At 41.5% G+C, this 11,860-nt stretch overlaps 1 long non-coding RNA gene across 1 annotated transcript; it reads left to right on the top strand.

Moving 5' to 3' along the window:
- Positions 1–3,260: 3,260 nt before the first annotated feature.
- LOC310702202 lies at positions 3,261–11,493 on the top strand. The gene is made up of 3 exons (XR_014523352.1): positions 3,261–3,355; positions 4,110–4,249; positions 11,126–11,493. It is a non-coding gene; the product is annotated as an uncharacterized lncRNA (long non-coding RNA).
- Positions 11,494–11,860: the final 367 nt, after the last annotated feature.

Here is an 11,860-nt window from a genome sequence, read left to right as displayed (position 1 = left end):
TGCACAATACCCTCTTTATGGAAGGATTTTTTTGCACATTCTCCTTGAGACCTAGTTAACGTGCAAAATGGCCAATTGTTAGGAATGTTAACTGCTAAACTTGCAGTCCTTTTAACAGTCCTTTTAGATATACTGTTACACTTGTTGCAGAAAAGTATCTTTCCCTTTCCTCTGCATATCTTATTTGTAAAGGATGGATCCATGTTGCCTAATTTTTAAAACTAATGAAAATCTATTTTTGTATTAAGGGTGTCCAATGAGTCTATATATTTAGAATTATTTGCGGAAGCAGAATACCAGCACCTGCAATCTGCAAAAAAAAAGGTAAGAATTGCTTGTTAAATAAAGTTCTCTCTTCAATTTGAAATGAAGGATAAACAAAAACGAGCCATGTCTATATTCAGAACAGCTGTGCTTTTGAGGGGTGGGGAGATCACCGGGGTATCAAAAATGTATACTTTAAGCTTTTTAATTCTATGCTAATCATGGCATGGATGGGAAGGTGGCAGAAAAGGGAGATAAGAAAATGCATTCTCCAGCAGTGCATGAACTGAAACAAGGCCTTTGTTTCCTCTCCATGACCTTTTGCTATGTATCTACCAAGTACTGTTTAGACTTGACTGGTTTTCAAGCAGTGACAGCAGTTGCAAGAGGGACAGCTAAGGTGTGACATATGTTAAGGAGGGGGTTCAGAGGTGTGCCTCTTTGTGGTTTAGGGAACCAATCCCTAATTTTTTAATCTTTTTCAGACAGTTCTGTGTGCAGTTTGCTACCTACAAAGGAACGTGGGCTTGTTACATCTCATGAGTTTTAAGAGAAACATATCAAGACTATTCTCAAGCGATCAAGGGTTTTTATTACTATTGGTTGGACCACTCTTGGGCCACGTGTCACAGGATCAAAGGAGTCCAAAGGTCCTGTGGATCTTCTATGCATGAAAAAGAAAGAAGGAGTAGAAAGGCTAGACAAGGAATAGGGGATCTGTGACCCTCCAAACTTCCTTAGATTATAACTCCTATTAGCCACTGTAGTGCCAGCATAACAAATGGGCAAGGATAGTGGGAACGATATTCAGACAATGGTCCACAAGTTCCTCATTCCTAGAAGAGGGGCTGGATTTATGCAAAGGGTAGGAATGGATTTGTGCTCTTCAATAATGTCTACTATGGCTTGCTATACTTCTGGTTGAACAATACAGTAATACAGTATAGAGCCGATGGCACTTATAGACCTCAAACTAAGGACAGGGAAAGGAGGGACGATTTTGCAATTTCCCAAACATTGCGAGTGAACATGGGAGGAGCAGCAGGAGGAGGATGGAGAGAAGCAGTGTCCAAAAAACCCAACAACACAGATTGTGAGGTACCCTCCTCATTGCCTGATTACCTCTTTTTGGCAAGGATGCTTCACCTGACAACTCCATATGCTTGTACAATGGATGCTGCAGTGCTAAGCACACATACATAGCAGGTCTTAGACTTATTTCTGAGTAAACTTGAATCGGATTGTGCTATGAACCAGCAGATTGGCTGATGGACTGTTAGTGTATAATGTATTTCGTCTTTGCAGAGAGTTATTGATTTGCTTATTGAAGAGGAATGTTGCCTGCCTTATTACCAATGAGCCTTAAAGAGAGTTCTAAAACAGTGTTTCTATGAGCTGCTCATAGCATTATTTCCAAGGATGGCCACTGAGGTGCTACTAGTGCAGGATCGACACTGAATGTGTATGAAAGTCATTACCAGTGACTGTTAAGAGGTGGAAGAAGGGGAAATGTCAGCTACTGCTTGCAAGTGCACAGCTGTTGATGGGCTACCACAAGGATACGGAGCCTCTGGCCTTCCAGATGTTGCTGGACTGCAACTCCCATCACCCTGACCACTAGTCATGCTGACTGGGACCAGTGAAAGTTGGAGTCCAGCAACATCTAGAGGGCCAGAAGTTCCCTGTCCCTTGGCTATCAGTTGCTAATACCGGTGCAGCTCATTGCATGACTAGCAGCTGTACGCTTGCATGACGCCAAGGGAGCCAGTCCCTGCTTGTTCTGCCATCTCCCTAAGGTTGCTGGGAATTACTTATGTTCCCTTCCTCATTCAGCTGCTCCACAGAGGTGTCCAGTCATTCCCCCGCTACACACAATGAACCCCATCTCTGGCCCTGACATTTCTGTTTCCCAAAAAACTATGTTCCCCAGTGGGGTGCAGCAATAGCCTCACAGCAGCAGCAACATCACCTGCTGCTTATGAAGAGAGGAAGGGTAAAGGAGCAACATGGCCAGGATGCCAAAGGGAGCATCAGATTGCTTCAACCTGTGCAATATGTAGCCCTTATCTCAATGCCGTCTCACAATGCTGCTGACAGGAGGCTATTGGTGAGGCTCTACTAAGGCTCCTGAACTTCACATGCTTTTTTAAAAAAAGCAATGTAAGTAATCTCTCTCTCTCTCTCTCTCTCTCTCTGTGTGTGTGTGTGTGTGTGTAAAATTTGTACTGTAGCATCAAATGGCAGAGAAGCCTTGTATCATTCCAAAAAGCACTCACAATTCTATAGGGAACTGAGGATTCTTAACACAGAACATTGACATTATCCTCTTTGTCAACATTCTCTGTTAAGAAATCCTCAGTTCCTCGTAGATTTGTGAGTACCGCTTGGAACAATATATGGCTTCTCTGTCATTTGATGCTCCTGTACAGATTTTATACCCAAAGCATTTTGAGTGTCAATTATCCATTGCAATGTAATGTCAAGTTTTCAAATGAGTTTACCTTGGTGGCTGGCTAGAGAAAGATGCTTGAAATAATAGTTAGCACTGTAAGCATTTTTTCCCTGAGAGGAAATTTATGTGGCAAAATAAAATGAAATAGGTGTACAAAAAAGGAACAATTCAAATATAATGTCTCTGTAATGTCTTTTGGCAACACATGCAATACGTTCATATTTTAAACCTGATGTTTATGACTCATAAAGTGTAACGATGGTCCACTGAGCTCATATATATGGGAAGTGGATATAATCAACCAGCACATAGGAAATCAACTGTACAAAATCTGTTAAAAAACAACAACCAACTGCCTAGAGGATAACTAACCATTCTCCCTGAAAATTTATAACCTGTATACATTGTGATGTGGTATTACCAATTATACACCAATCCTCAAAGACACATCCTAACTTTAAGAGATTCAAATGATCGTTGATTAAGCTTCCATTAGGAACAGTGCTTGTTGGAAAGGGGCTTTTGTCACTGTTATTTTCCCCAGGGCTAATGAATGACCAAACTGAGACACATGCAGAGGTGATCCGGTGAAGAATAAGACATTTGCATCTAACCAGAGTCCTTTCTTCTAATGGTAAGGTGGGTGTCATTTGAAGTCTATCTCCAATTTTATTTCTACACCACCTAGAGAGCTTTTAAACAAATGATTTATAAATATTCTAAATAAATAATAAAAAGTAACCCACTTCGGATCTTAGGTAGTTTACTGTTCAGCAACAGTCTGCAACTAAAAGTGTAGGGCTCACAACACAAGTACAACACCCATGCAGAGAATTCAGGTTCTGGAAGAATATTTCATGTATACGCAATGTGTGCATAGTAAAATCAGACCCTCCATTGAATCTTCCTATCACTGCAAATTAGTGTTCAGGTCGAAAGTGGAAAATGTACTGTCACCACCACTGTGGAGTAATAGTACACTGGTCTTTAAGAGTGGTTGATATGAGTGAGAAGTGGCTTCCTTAGCAAGGAAGAATAGAGAGAGATCCCTGCAGCACAGTAAATGTTGTCTTTACAAGTTAACAATATTATTTTCTTAAACATTAGAAGCCTGGTTTATTAACAGAGAAAGCAGCATAAGTACCATTATCACCTCCTTTAAATTATGCACAGCATAATCTACTGTTAAAATGCTGCTGCCATCATTGTGTTTGATTTAATTCCATTATCAGTTGTGCAACCTCAAAGTATAATTATTAATAAATGTGATATGTTCCTGTTTTTTGTACAATATACCAGTGAACAGCTGGAAATGCCATTCCTTAAAAGAACGGACTCCTACTATTCTCTAATAATATTTATTTGTTCTTTTCTTACATTTGCCTGGATTTAGAATAAACTCTCCAGATATTTCCTGGTAGGGTTTCTCTTCCCTGCTGATGACCCTGCCCAGCCACCTTTATGCAGAGAACCACCAGGAACCCAACTGAACATGCCTTCTGAAATTAAAAAAGGAGGAAGATCAATATCTAGGTATTGTCAGTAGCAGCTGTTCACTATTTATCACAAAGACTTTGACTGAATTCGTAGCATGTGTAACACAGAACTAATTAGAAATGTTCATTCTCTGTAAAATCCTGGTAATTAGTGACATGGGGGTTACTAATTTAATTGGCAGAATTGAATTTAGCAGAGAAATGGCAGATCTGGTTCTAGAGGTTTAATTACATGGAAAATGCAGGTATTTGTTTGATGAGTGGACTATGTTACTTTATTCTTAGACATTCCCATGATATGCAAAAATTACCCATATTTATTTAGTTATTTGCTCATGGGTTAAAATATTTCCTTATCATGTGTCCTGACAATAGGCTTCACCTCCAGGCTCTGCCATGCCTCTTTTTCATTTTTCTATGGCTGATAACCAGATGACTGATTCCTCCTCCAAGGAAAAAGGAAGACATGCTAACTGAATCACACATGAAACACCAAGGCTTAAGTGCCAGGAAAGTCCCTATTGCACATTCTGATGTCTGGAAGTTTGGCTTTGGCTTGGAATGAGACCCATGATGGGAATGTAGAAATTATGGGGTTTAACCTATTCAAAAGGAATCCAGGGATTTCCATCCAGTAGATCGTGATCTACCGGTAGATCCCCAGCTGATCCTGGTAGATCATGGGATCCTTATTGTGTATAAAAAGTTACGGGAGGGGAAGCAAAAAAACTCTGTGCAAGCCTACTCCCCAACAACTCTGGTCGATCCACTCACCCCATGCATGCTCGTCCTCCCTCCAATGACAATGGGTAGATCATTGCCGGTTTTTTAATACTGGGAGTAGATCACAGTCTCTTGGGAGTTGGACATGCCTAGACCAAACAGGAAGAGATGAGCAGCATCTCTGGAAATTGCTCCTGGTATCAAAATATTTCTGTGTGTCTAATGCTCAGCTTGGAAATTTCCTCAACTGATGGACAGCTGCTCTGAGTGACTTTTTGTGCTCCATTATCTGCAAAGCCCATGGCTTTCTAAATACAGAGGAACATTTTAGGGAAGTCCTCTAACAGGATTTGATCTGTTATGAGGTTTGGCTGTTTCTTTCCAGTGCTTAGAAATCGTTACAGAGCAAAATTTAATTATTACCTTTGCTGAGCATAATGATGATGGTTGCTGAGCATGACCTATATTCACTGGATCATTACCAGGACCACATTCATGTAGCTCAGGTGCATATCTGGAATTAGAAACCCCCAAGGACTGCAATGGTTTCCTATATGATTCAGGTAATGTTAGATGCAAGAAGTGTGGCACTCTTGCACACAGCACTCCCCAACACACAGGGCAAAGCTCATCCCTGAACAAAGGCCTATCCATCCATTCATTGAAACCCTACAAATTGTTGCGCCTCAGTTGTAGAAGCACTTTTCTGGACATCTCAAAGTTTCTTGCATTCACCTCTGAATTTTCTTGAACATTTGTGCAATGTCTGTGGGATATTTGTGACAAGAATAACAGATTGCATCTGAATATGGAGCATAGGTCATTCAATGGAGGACACTACAAAAGTAATATGTGATTCATGAGGCCAGTCAGGCTGTGCAACTAACACCAGTAAACAGTTTATGAATAAACCCCCAGCATAAAATGGTACCTTAGCAGAGCTTTAGAGGACACAATGAGCAAGTCAAGAGCTGCATGAAATGCGCTTCGTCTTCTAGGCATGGATGTAATTGAAGATTCAGTATCAATTTTGCTGAGTTATTTTTAATTGTTCTAATTTGCTGGAGCAAATTGGGTGTAGCATTGTTCTCAGCAGGAGATATACATCTGTGCAAATAAGTATGATAATATGCACTTTACAAAAAAAGAAAACAACTCACAATAAAAAATGGCAAAGCCACTTAGTGTAAATTAATTAGACTTCCTGCCCTTCTAAAATTAGGATGCAGATATTTTTGAATAGCTGGGATATGATTATTAAGCTATGGCTTCTGTCAAGGTCAAGAAAAAATGCTCCCAAATACTAGTTGGTCCTGAATAACGCAAAGTAGGCAAGGCATTTTGTCATTTAACAAAATGTATATACAGAACAGAACAATAATGACTTTCCCCCTTTAGCTCACCTTTGACTCCCTCGTCATCTAAGGGTCCAACCCATTACTGCAACATTTCCTCTCTTGAATGCTTCCTTGATTTCTTTCTCCATCCCTCAGCATTTCGATCTGTGGGATAGCAGCCTCTTGGGGCCTTAAATTACTTGGGGCCTTAAATTAGCCATAAATTCCTCTTGGGGCCTGGTATCACCACCCACAATGATTCTGTGGAGGAGCTTGCTTGCTGGATTCAGTGCCACCCTCGATGTACGGAGTGATGCCACCTCCAGTATGTCCTACCCTGTCCTTTGGTCATTCCCAAAGAGAACCATGTTCCACTGGTTCCCTCCATTCGCTTGCACGAATGGGACTTCCTCTGCTCCCTGCTGGAGCCCCTGCACACAAACCTGAATCTACTCCAGGGAGTTAGAGAACCCCACAGAGCAGTTATGGGAGCATGGGAAAGGAAAGGAAAGGATAGAAAGGGGAAATCCTGTTGTATTTGTTGGCGCACCATTGGCTCTCCCCCTCTATTTCCGGCTTTACCCGTATAGCAAAATCTGCATGAAGAAGAAGAAGAAGAAGAAGAAGAAGAAGAAGAAGAAGAAGAAGAATAGTAGTAGTAGTAGTAGTAGTTTGGATTTGATATCCCGCTTTATCACTACCCGAAGGAGTCTCAAAGCGGCTAACATTCTCCTTTCCCTTCCTCCCCCACAACAAACACTCTGTGAGGTGAGTGGGGCTGAGAGACTTCAAAGAAGTGTGACTGGCCCAAGGTCACCCAGCAGCTGCATGTGGAGGAGCGGAGACGCGAACCCGGTTCCCCAGATTACGAGACTACCGCTCTTAACCACTACACCACACTGTATGCCTTATTCTGCCTTGGGGAAAAGGGGGGGAGGCCTAGCAGAGGGCAGCAACCTATATAAAGTAAGGAGCTCATAGCTTACAAGTTAATGAAGTAATCTTTTAGTGTTACAACATGTCTCTGCCTATGACAACTGCAAGAAAACAAATACGTAATATACAATTCAGCAATAGGGAAGATTTTATATCTCTGGACTATAAAATGTTAATAGGATTACAAAGGATCTGATTTGTGTAGTTAAGCTTCATTCTCATAGTTCTGAGAGCATTGTGAGATATATTGGTGGCAGTGACTTCTAATTATTGCCACAGCATGCACTGAATATCTCTAAATTATTTATGTAGTTTGCATAATTCTGCCTCTTTCTATAGACAGATATAGGAGCCAAGTCATCCCTCAGAGGTCTTCATTGCATTAATATATATGGTCAATATGCATTCGTGCCTAGCCCTCACCTGATTAATTATGATCACAGAGGTTGCGTAGTCTCCTTTTTAATTTAAGCCTTGGTTGAAAACTTTATGGTGGTACTCAGAATTAAATTATTAGGCTGGGTGGAAATAAATATTTAAGTGCCATGCGGTTTTAATTGAAAGCTTGATCCCAGAACAGAAATGAATCAAGAGTAACAAGTCTTTCTGGATCTGAGACGACACTGGTTATTTATGAAAACTAGGCTAGAATAAAATCCCCCTTTCCTTCAGGAATTGAAAGGGTGGATTGCAGCCACAGTGAAAGGGCAGGGCTTTCTTTCTTTCTTTTTGGAACTAACCTCTTAGTGTAGACATTTTATTAAAGGGATAACCATTTGTGGATGAACTCCAGCCTAGCCTGCTGAACTGAAAGTCATTGTTCCAGTCTCATCACACACGCACAACCCACATCATGCTGTGTGGCAGGTAAGGATGGGGGAGAAGATAGTTCAATCTTAATGCAACCCTACCCAAGTTGCACTTTTTGAAGCAATATGCTGTGACGCAGTTCTCCAACCAGCATACATATAATCAAAGAACACAACCAAAGAATGTGTACTGAGTTGTGTATATCTAGCGAAACTCTGCATTCAAACACATAGATGAGTGAAACTAACATTATGTCTGGGGGTAATTCCTTGTAAAAAATGTGCATATTAGCAGAAACGGGCACTAAAATGCTAATGGATTCATAGGAGGATTCACCCCCCCCCAAAAAAAACCAAGAACTGATGCAGAAATGTGGAAGACTGGACTTAAGCAGTGGCGTAGCGTGGGTTGTCAGCACCCGGGGCAAGGCAAGTAATTTGCGCCCCCTAACCTGTGGATTTGCGCCCCCAACCCATGGATTTGCGCCCCCTAACCCGTGGATTTGCACCCCCTAACCCTAACCCCCAGATGTTGCGCCCGGTGCGGCCAGCCCCCCCTGCACCCCCCACGCTATGCCACTGGACTTAAGACAGGAAACCAACAGACACTGAGGGAGTGCTAAGCCCAAGTCACACCCCACCAAACCAAGTCAACTCTGGCTCCATTAGTCAGGCGTGCCACCCAGGGTGTTCCAGGTCCTCCCTACTAGGCCAGTAACACCAAGGGAAGCCCCACATAGAGTACATTAGAGTTACTAGCCTTGGACTACAGTGGTCAGGCAGGAATGGCCATAGACAAGCTGGTAAAAGGCATTTCTTAGCCACAGAGGACACTTGGGCCTCCAGTGACAAAGATGTGTGCAGGACTAACTCCAAGCTATGCAATTATTCCTTCAGAAGGAGTGCAAACCCCATCCAGAACAGGTAACTGACCAATTTCCCGAACATGGGAAACTATTGTTGCTATCCTTTAAAGATGTCACCTAAGAAATAATGACGGATGCTCTGGGCAGTATCCAGCTAGCTCATTCTGTCAGTACAAAGATTTCCACTTGCACAATGAATGTTCCCCCTCTCCCCCCCCCTGTACACCCACTAAATCTGTTCTGGGTTTTTCTGAGCAGATTTAGGGAAGGTGCAGAGTGTCCATGGGGACAGGAAGAGGGGGGAAGTTCAACTGAGCAAGTGCACTGACAGAAAAAGTTGGTTAGATGCCACCCCATATAAAGAAAAATAATTTATAAGCACAAGATGTCAGGACTGATGCATACATATAATCCAAGAACACATTCTTTCAGGAGCAATGAATTATGTTTGTGTCCTTGGGCTATCTGCAGAAAGAAATGTATATAAACATAAGTGGTCCAGTAATCCTATCATTAGAGAAGTCCCACCACCCCGCTACAAGATCTGACAAGTGAAAATTAAATGTTATCCTATAGCAAGCCTTGAAAGATTCTCACCATTAGGATACAGGGAAGAATGATGAAAGTGTTGCATTGCTAGGGACAATTTCCTGAACATGGATCAGTTTAGGAGTGGTTCTGCTTCACAAACCAATCTCTCACATTTTAAAGACATCAACACTGTCAATGCCTGTTAACGGACTCTTCCATTGTCCTTCAGGTTTTTAAATTCATGTTTGCTTGATAGTGTTAATGAACCACCTTTTATATTTTGTGTTTCACTCATATAAGCCAACAGGGGCTGAGTCAGGAGTCCTTTCTCTTTTTTTACCTCCTAAAGAAGGTGAGTTTCAGTGCATAACTGTTCATAACATTCATAACAACCAACCATTGTGCACATTCAGCAGGTCTCATGGATAATGTGCACATAATTCTTCCACAAAGAAGGAACTGTGCACAATTCCCAGTCAATACACAGAATCACCAACAGGTCTTGGGAAATGTGTGTATACCAACTAAACTTTGCACAATCTTCAGCCATATGCACAATCCCAATTTTGAACAATGGGAAATTGTATGGAAAATGCACATGTCAATGAAATATGTAACATCAGAATACCCCATAGTTGCCTCAAACGGTAAGAGAGAGTGAAATATACTCAGAGTCGAGAGTGGATTTCATGCTCTTTATTGAGCTCATAGTGGTGAGGAGGGAATGAAAGTCCCCTCAAAGTATCTGCTTTATATACATTATTTACACAATGGGCTGCACGTGATTGGCTAATTCCGGAATTCTCCTGTAGGCCAATCAGGTTGTGGATTCACTTCTATCTGGAGCTTGATTGGCTGGCTCCTGCCAACCAATCAGACTGCTGCATTGTTCTAGGACCAATTAGACTGCTACATTCTGAATCCTATTGTTCTAGGACCAATCAGACTGCTGCAGTTTGGATCCTATTCAACTCAGTACATAACAGAGAGAAAAAGCTGTAGACCAACCATGAACATTTTACTGAAATTTCTCTTCCACCCCTTTAACAATTTTCTGATGCAATTTATTTTCTCATTATTTGATGGGAAATGGTTAAAGAAACATGGGAGGAATTCTTGGCACAGCACTAAAAGGAACCGTTTTTGTACCTGACGAGACGATGGGCTTCAGCTTACTAAGCAGTTCTGAAGAAAGAGCATCAAAGCTAGAAAGCATACACACAGTGGCAAGTTTCTCTCCTTCGCGCAAAGTATTAATGCTTAGCTCTCCACCTTGAAGCTAGATAACAATGCTTTATTTATTTCCTGGCACAGCAATTGCTCTTTGTTACTCAGTGGTCTCAGTGAATTAATGGAGACCAGAGGGGAGAAGAAAAGAGAGACTAACATCCATTTCATGGTTGGCATTTCAGCCTCAGTTCTTTGTAATGATTTCCATTTATCAACAATCAGCTACTGATTGCAGCTGCCCACCTCTTCTTCCTACCTGAACCAAGGTATACCTGCAAGCCACAGTTTTCATTTTCCACTTGGTTCAGACCATCCCCACTCGATTACTGCTTTTGCTGATGTCAAAACTGTGATGACAATCAGCAAAATGGAGAGAATCAATCTGAATTTGTATTTCACTTCTAGCAGTGGGCGTTAAAGGAGTCCCGGGATTGCCACTTCAAGCAGAATTTAATAAGTAATCCATATTATTTATCCACAGTTTACAGGGTCTGAAATCCTGCAGGAAAGCTGGCATCCGCAGTGCCTCCGGATTCAATGAACTCACTGCATCGTTTCCTCCAGTTTCGCTCTTCAGTAGGTGTTTTGGACTACGGTTGCCGCAAGCAAAAGACAGAGATATGTTGTAAATTAAGGTAGCTAAATAATTAACCCCATTAAGGAGTCTCGGAGGGCAAGTTAATAAAGTGCTCACTGGGACCTGTGGACAATGAATTATATCTCCCACCACTGTGTCTACAAGGGCTGGAGAACTAATTTTATGCCACTGTTACACCCCTGGGCTTAACTGTTAGTGATCTTGAAACGGGGTGACATTGCTCTGATACAGAGCATAATAAATATGTTTTGCACAAGGGAAATTAAAAGAAACAAATTTCTGAAATACGTTTCCTTGAAGATGAATGTATTGTACTTGCCAGTTCCAAAGGTTTAAAAAATATACAGCATTTGAATGTGGAACAAAACCACTCTAAACCCATAACCATGTGCATTAAAAAGATACACTTGCAGAAGTGGATAAGAATCTGGTGAAAAACAACACCTGGACCATTGTTGTTGTTGTGTGGCATTTAACAGTGCATAAGAAGCTGGCATCTCCCCACTTACACACGTTCGACCTGTGCATGACTGTGTAGTTGCACAGCACTGGGAAATAATGAAATAAACCACTTTAAACTGCAAAAGGGGCAAAAACGGCCTGAAAGGAGCAGGAAAA

The sequence above is a fragment of the Podarcis liolepis genome (genome assembly GCF_965112155.1).
Source record: "Podarcis liolepis genome assembly, chromosome: 2".
NCBI lineage: Eukaryota > Metazoa > Chordata > Lepidosauria > Squamata > Lacertidae > Podarcis > Podarcis liolepis.
The sequence above is the reverse complement of the archived record's forward strand: the minus strand, read 5'-3'. Positions and strand labels throughout refer to the sequence as shown.